Here is an 8,648-nt window from a genome sequence, read left to right on the forward strand (position 1 = left end):
GAGTTTTCCAAATTTGCTGGAATATTGAGTCCAGCACTTACACAACATCATCTTTTAGGATTTGAAATCCATCACCTCCACTAGCTTTGCTGGTAGTGATGCTTATTAAGGCCCATTTGACTTCGCATTCCAGGATGTCTGGCTCTAGGTGAGTGATCACACCATCATGATTATCTGGGTCATGAAGATCTTTTTTGTATAGTTCTGTGTATTCTCACCACCTCCTCTTAATATCTTCTGCTTCTGTTACATCCATACCATTTCTACCCTTTATTTTGCCCATCTTTGCATGAAATGTTCTCTTGGTGTCTCTAATTTTCTTGAAGAGATCTCTAGCCTTTCCCATTCAATTGTTTTCCTCTATTTCTTTGCACTGGTCACTGGGGAAGGCTTTCTTATCTCTCCTTGCTATTCTTTGGAACTCTGCATTCCAATGGGTATATCTTTCCTTTTCTCCCTTGCCTTTCATTTCTCTTCTTTTCATAGATATTTGTAAGGCCTCCTCAGACAACCATTTGTGCCTTTTTGCATTTCTTTTTCTTGGGGATGATCTTGATCACTGCCTTCTGTACAATGTAATGAACCACCGTCCATAGTTCTTCAGGCACTCTGTCTATCAGATCTAATCCCTTGAATCTATTTTTCACTTCCACTGTATAATCATAAGGGATTTGATTTAGGTCATACCTGAATGGTCTAGGGGTTTTCCCTACTTTCTTCAATTTAAGTCTGAATTTGGCAATAAGGAGTTCATGATCTTAGCCACAGTCAGCTCCTGGTCTTGTTTTTGCTGACTGTATAGAGCTTCTCCATCTTTGGCTGCAAAGAATATAATCAATCTGATTTCGGTGTTGACCATCTGGTGATGTCCATGTGTAGAGTCTTCTCTTGTGTTGTTGGAAGAGGGCGTTTCGTATGACCAGTGCATTCTCTTGGCAAAACTCTGTTAGCCTTTGACCTGCTTCATGCTATACTCCAAGGCCAAATTTGCCTGTTACTCCACGTATCTCTTGACTTCCTACTTTTGCATTCCAGTCCCCTATAATGAAAAGGACATCTTTTTGGGTGTTAGTTCTAGAAGGTCTTGTAGGTCTTCATAGAACCATTCAACTTCAGCTTCTTCAGCATTACTGGTCGGGGCGTAGACTTGGATTACTGTGATGTTGAATGGTTTGCCTTGGAAACGAACAGAGATCATTCTGTCGTTTTTGAGGTTGCACATTGTAGTTGCAACTATTTATATAACATTTACATTGTATTAATGAAAGTGAATGTGACAGTCACTTAGTTGTGCCCGACTCTTTGCTACCCTATGGATTATATAGTCCATGAAATTCCCCAGGCTAGAATACTGGAGTGGGTAGCCTTTCCCTTCTCCAGGCAATCTTTCCAACCCAGAGATCAAACCCAGGTTTCCCACATTGCAGGCAGATTCTTTACCAGCTGAGCCACCAGGGAAACCCAAGAATACTGAAGTGGGTAGCCTATCCCTTCTCCAGTGGATCTTCCCAACCCAGGAATTGAACCTGGGTCTCTGGCATTGCAGACAGATTCTTTACCAATTGATGTACTAGAGAAGCCTACATTGTATTAATATTAGGTATCAAAAGTAATCTAGAGATGAGGTTCATGTCAATGTATGGCAAAAACTATTACAATATTGTAAAGTAATTAGCCCCCAACTAAAATAAATAAATTTATTTAAAAAAAAATGTGTAGGAAGATATACCTAAGTTATATACAAATACTAGACCACTTTATTTTATTTTTTTAAAACATTTCTCTGAGAATATTTTATCAAGTGCAGAAAAAATAAGAATAGGATCATCTTGAATGATGTCATTCTGTCTGTGTTATTCGCTCAGTCGTGTTGACTCTTTGTGATCCTATGGACTGTAGCCCACCTGGTTCCTCTGTCCATGGAATTTTCCAGGCAAGAATACTGGAGTGTGTAGCCATTCTCCTCTCCAGGAGATCCTCCAGACCCAGGGATTGAACCCAGGTCTCCTGCATTGTAACCAGTTTCTTTACTATCTGAGCTACCAGGGAAGCCTCATAATAGATTTCTATTTATATTAATCTTATATCCTACACAAATATATTTAAAATTTCATATCTCATACATTTTTATTAGATGTCCATAGGACATTTAGGAAAACTGGAAATAAGATAAACATTACTAAATTTCAAAAAGTAGAATTCTTTTTTTGTGTGTGATTCAGTTATACATATATACATATATTATTTTTGAAATTATTTTCCATTATAGATTGTTATAAGATATTGACTATAGTTTCCTGTGTTATACCAAAAAAAAAGTACTTTAAATATTCAGCACAAATTGGTGAAAAATAAAAAAGATGGGAAAATGTGTACAATCTTAATACTAAGCAATAGAAATTTGGAATCATTATATTAATAGTCAGTAAATTTCAGAGCAAAGAATATTTCTAGAACTTCCTTGGGGGTCCAGTGGTTAAGAATCTGCCTGTCAATGCAGGGCACACGAGTTTGATCCCTGGTCTGAGAAGATTCCACATGCCGAGGAGCCGCTAAGCCCATGCACCACATCCACTGGGCCTGTGCCCTAGAGCCTGTGCTCTGAAGCCACCACGATGAAAAGCCTGCTCATCACAACTAGAGAAAACCTACATGTGGCAATAAAGACCCAGCAGAGCCAAAAATGATAAAAATTAAAAGTGTTTTATTTTAAAAAATTAAAAATGTAAAAACTTATTAATAAAAAGTATTTCCAATGGTAAAGTCACTCCAAAATGATGAAGAACTCAATTCATCAAGAGAATATAACAGTTTTAAATGTTTATTCACCTGGTAACATAGCCTTGAAATACACAAAGTGGGAAGCTGGAGGGAAATTTTGAAATGTTTATCTAGTTCAACTTCTTTCTTCTTTTCTTCCTTCCCTCCTAACCTTCCTTCCTTTTTACTCTCCTTCACTGCTTCCTTTTTATTTCACCCCCCTTTTCTTTCTTCTCCTTCTCCTCCTCCTCCTTTCACAAATGTAGGAACTGAGGCCACAGGTGAAGTGGCTGCAGAAGTACACATTAAGTAGAAGCAGAATTAGGTCTAAGCCCCAGGCCCTCCAAATTCTTATCTAGGACCCTTTCCTCCTCACTGCACTTGACTGGTCTTGAACAAACTCTGTCTTGATACACTAATAACTCTTAAAGTGAGGGTGTTAATGATGTATACACTAGCAGATGGAAATCAGAGGTGTGACCTTAACACTATTCCTCATTTGTTGATAGTTGATTGGCATCAGCTAGCACAGAAACTAAACAGAAGGTTGAAAAGAAAACTGGGGAAACTCCTGTCCTGTTTCTTGAGAATTGCTGATTGAATTTCTGCTTTTAGGAGAAGTCTTTCTTGAGAACCCTGGGATATGAATTCTTAGTAGGTGTTTTACCTTCCTGGCACTGGGTGGGCAATGTCCCCTTAAGTACGGGTCTTTATTTGAAGTAAACATTCTGGTGACCTGCTCTAATATGGTGGCTGCCATAGGCTGCCTCCCGTCTGTGCTGTCAATGTGCCCAATGGCCCAGTTCTGCCAACTGGCCCATGAATTCACATGGAAATTAATTACCGACTGAGCAAGAGCTATGGGAATCTCTGAGTGCCGACCCGTGTACTGAGATGAAGGCAATCAAACACAGGGTCATCTGGGGTCAAGCCCATGGCTTTGGAGAGCCGTTTGTCACTTGGAATTGGGCAGAGAACTGTAAACACAAGAGACAGTGAGTGAAGTTGACTAATTATACACAATTGTGGCCACAGCTTGGCCTAATCAGACAGGGCAAGACAGAGACAGTTAGAATGCAAAAGTATGTTTAAAAACACAGCCTTCCCCAGTCAGAAATGGTGCAGGCAGTGCTGGAAAGACATGAGTAGGAGTTAGAGCAGCCCAGTCTTCAGTTTGCAGACTGTGAAGTATGGCCTTGGAGAGGAGTGGAGGGTAATTTCAAGGCTCCCTGATAGTTAAACCAATGAGAGCTGCATTGTGTCAGCCTTGAGTAACTACCATGACAGCTGAAGTCAAAACCAGAAGCTTCTAGAAAAATGCTTCTCCTCCAATTACTTACTCTGGGATAATGTAATCCACAATTTCATGGAAGAGAGGTTAGCTGCTAGACAGTCAGTTCAGGTAGGCTTTATTTTTTATAAATAGAGGGGAAAAGAGAAACGTATCCAACAATGGCATGAAGACTTTGGAGTTAAGCTGTTGTTTTTCAGTTGCTCAGTTGTGTCTGACTCTTTGCGGCTGCATAGACAGCAGCATGCCAGGCTTCCCTGTCCTTCACCATCTCCCAGAACTTGCTCAAACTCATGTTCATCAAGTCAGTGGTGCCATCCAACCATCTCATTCTCTGTCGTCCCCTTCTCCTCCTGCCTTCAATCTTTCCCAGCATCAAGATCTTTCCCAATGAGTCGGCTCTTCATATCAGGTGGCCACAGTATTTGGAGCTAAGTAGTGCTGTGTTTAGTCACTCAGTCATGTCCGACTCTTTGCAACCCCATGGACTGTAGTCTGCCAGGCTCCTCTGTCTATGGGGATTCTCCAGTCAAGAACAGGAATGGGTTGCTGTGCCTTCCTCCAGGGGATCTTCCCAACCCAGGGATCGAATCCAGGTCTCCTGCATTGCAGGCAGATTCTTTGCCGTCTGAGCCACCAGGGAAACCTGGGGCTAAGCAGATATTGGTTTAAATCTCATCTCAAGCGCTAGAAACATGTGACCAGGATCAAATTAATCAATTGTTCTTAGTCTTAGTTCCTTCAACCACAAGAGGAGGATGATTGCATGTACCTCATAGGATTGTTGTGAAGGTTACGAGTAGTATATGCACATACATGTAGCAGAAGTGAGTAAAACTGTCTTTCTCCTCCTTCTCTTCATCATCACATCATCACTTGGATGACTTTGGGCCAGCTGCCTCCTTTCTTTGCCTTTTGTTTTTGTCTCAGTGTAGAAAAACGATGAGCATAATCCTGGTCATCAGACCAAGCTGTACTATCTTAGGGGCTAAACCAAAACTGTGAGCTGAGAACGAAGACCAGGATCCTCTCTCCTCTGAGGGTCATATAACACTGCCTTCCCCAGCACCAAGGTAGTAAAAGGGGCTCTGACACTTGCTGTTTCAGGGGTCAAATGTGCCTCTGCCTCCTACACACACAGCTAGTTCCTCTTGCCCTAAGTTATAGCTCTGTCCTCTGTTCGACTAGAAGAACTGAAAGTAGACATAATTAAATATACTTATCAAAATATCTGTCAAAAAGCAATAACATGTCAGCTAGTCAATTGCAACTCATCTATTACATAATTATTACACATGCATTATATTTGATTTTGTTGATGGAGTTTGGAAGCAGTGAAGGATGATGTCTGCAAAGGAATCCTGCCCAACAAGGGTAATTTTCCCTGCCTGTAATTTCCAGTAGGGTCCTGTCCTAGTCACATTACACATAAACACAAAAAGTCTCAAAGTCAACCCCAAATTCCAATTAACAGACACGATTGCCACCTCTCCTACTCCTTGCTACCTTGTTTTATTTCCCCCACATTTCTACTGGATTAGGTAGAAACTCTTATTCTAATTCTGCCAGCTAAAATTTGGGCTGAGTATTTCTATTTTTTTTTTTATACATAGAATAAAAGAATGATACTGTGATTAATACCTCATTTTTTTCCTGAGAGAAGGAATTGCAGTTGGAAACCTTCTCCTCCACATTCTGCTTCCTGACATAGGGTTTTTGCAGAAGCCCCAGAGTAGAATGTGTGATGAGAGGCTGAAGGCTTGAGGTACCATATTAGTCAGGATTCTTCAGAGGAACAGAACCCAAAAGAAAGAGATTTATTACAAGGAATTTGCTCATGCAATTATGGAGGCTGACAAATCCCAAGATCAGATTCTCAGGGGCCAGAAAAAGTGTCTTCCTTTTTAAAAAAATTCTGGCTCTAAAATATAAAAAGAAAGCTTTAAAATTGCAGTTAAAATGTTTAATTAAATGTATATAAAAAGTAGTCATATGTCAGTCATATGCAACTCAATTCCTCTGTTATTAGATGGAAATTATATTCAATGATGGGAAGTGGATGCAGTTTAGGATGTCTGCTTTGATGTGGGGTGGAGACTCCAGAAGTAAGAATGCTTAGGGTCTAGGAAGGTCTTAAAATAACCCCAACAAAGCCTGGGGAATGTGCATTGGCCAGGAATGGAGGGCAAATGGAAGACATTTGGAGTGAGGAATATGGGGGGAATTGGAGACTGACTGGGTGTGCAGGCCACAGCCAGTGAGGCTCACGAGTGCCAGGAGAGGGGATGGTTCTGGAGACATAGTGGGAACAAAGCAGGGGTGGGTAGGTGGGTGGGTGGGTGGGGTCATGGAAACCCTCTGTTGGTTCTGCCACCAGCAGTTTGACATCTAAGTCAGTGGAGAGAAAGATTCTTTGCCCGAGCAACTTTCAGCAAGTGGGTCAGGGCAAACCATCTAATGAAAAAGCAAAAAGTAACTGCTGACAGGCTGAACCACAAATACTTCTAGCTAAGTAGGAACAATGAAGTGGAGGCTGATGCCAAGAGCAATTCTAGCTCTAGTAACTCATTTAACCTTTATCAGATCACCATGGATAGTCCCCATTTTTGTTCCCTAGCTAAATAGGAACAATGAAGTGGAGGCTGATGCCAAGAGCAATTCTAGCTCTAGTAATTCATTTAACCGTTATCAGATCACCATGGATAGTCCCCATTTTTGTTCCCTTTGTCTGGCTTTCATGCTGCACACAACCCATCTTCATTGAGCAGAGGGCTAAATATGCCAACAAAAAGCCACAGGGACTGAGGTGGTGGGGACTCTCCACCCATGAGTGATGGTTGGAGCATGGGCTCTTTGGAAAAGGAGGCATTAGCTGTGATCCAGGGAGATTGCCCCACAGCAGGTTGCCTGGGCAGAGCTCATACTGCCACCTGTGTGCCCATAACCAAGGGAAAAAGCTACCCCACTACTGGGGGAGGCAGGAAGTGAGCGGCTGAGATGGCAAAGAGAGAGAAGGATGACGTCCCTTGGTATGCCTTACTCTACCAGGCAGCACACAGAGTCCCCAGACCTGAGGGGGTGGGGCTGTCCTCTTTGTCTGCAGGGTTTTCTTTTTTTATTTTGTTATTTATCTATTTATTTTATTATTTTGGTTTCCCTGGGTTTTCATTGCAGCGTGAATGCTTTTCTCTAGTTGCGGTGAGCAGGGGCTAGCAATGCACAGTCTTCTCACTGCAGTGGCTTTTCTTATTGTGGAACACAGGCTTTAGGTACAGGGGTGTCTGTAGCTGCAGCATGTGGGCTCAGGAGTTGTGGTTCGGGGGCTCTGGAGTGCATGCTCAGTAGTTGTGGCACACGGGCTTAGTTGTTCTGTGGCATGTGGACTCTTCCTGGACCAGGGATCTGAAACCATGTCCTCTGCATTGGCAGGTGGATTCTTATCCACTGTACCACCAGGGAAGTCCTCTGTTTGTGGTTTAAGATAGCCTGTCATTGCATGGACCACTGGACCAAAGCCTCATTGCCCTTGGGGGAGCCTTATCCTCCTCTTCTGAAACAAAATAAATAAGGGTCAATTGATGGAACTGACCCCAAACAACCATGACACAAGGGCCCTGTTGGCTGATTTCCTTTGATCCTCTTCTCGGTGTCAAATGGCATGTGGTTAGCTAGGCAAAGTTCATATTTGTTATTGAGAGATTTTCTTGTCTTTTTCAAAAGACTTCCTTTCCAGGCTAAATCACCTCAGGTTCCCAAGTTCGTCTTAGGGGAAACATTATTTATTTTAGCAAACCCTTATATGGCCCTTGCTATGTGCCAAGCATGATTCTAGGTACGTTATAAATACCAAACTATTTTATCCTCATGACAGCCCCATGAGATAGATATATGTACTATTATTGTTTCCATTTTAGAGAAGTGGTGAAAATGGAGCAGAGAGGTTAACTAACTTTTCCAAGCTCACACTGCTTCTCAGAGGCAAAACAAGGCTTTGGGTCCTGGTGGTCCCCTAGCCATACTCCATGCTCCCTCACTTCTCTCACTCCATGCTGCCTCAGATTCTCTTAAGGTTGTGGAATGTAAAGTTAGTCACACTGTGCTAACGACGGCTGGGCGTGCACTAGTTTTGAGGAAGTGGCACTGGTTTGCCTCATCTCTGTTCTTAGATTCTGGTAGCAGCTTGTCTTTAAGCCTGGGATTCACCTTATGCCCCTGTCTTTCCAACACTGCCTGTTCAGTGGCCCAACAATTTTCTTAGATTGTGTCAGAAAACTCACAAAAACAAGCAGGGGAGGCCAAGGTGGGGAGGCCAACAAGGCATGCAAGACACCTGTCCCTACCTATGAACCTAGACCTTAGGTAGCTGCCTGGATTGTTTGTATTTGCTTATTAGCAGCAGAAATGGACTCTGGTTAACTTAGGGGGAAAATGAAGAAAAGAAAAAAGTAAAAGAGAAAATATTGGAAGGATTCTGGGTGCGTTGATTTATCTGACCAATTGGGCCTCAGAAAGGACTGGCAACAAGGCAGCCTTGGAGGTTTCAGTAGCAGAACTCAGGAATGGTCTTTCAGGGTGGTCCTAAGGAATACATTCGCTC

The sequence above is a fragment of the Giraffa tippelskirchi genome, chromosome 1 (assembly GCF_054371585.1).
Source record: "Giraffa tippelskirchi isolate mGirTip1 chromosome 1, T2T-mGirTip1v1.2.pri, whole genome shotgun sequence".
Classification (NCBI taxonomy): Eukaryota; Metazoa; Chordata; class Mammalia; order Artiodactyla; family Giraffidae; genus Giraffa; species Giraffa tippelskirchi.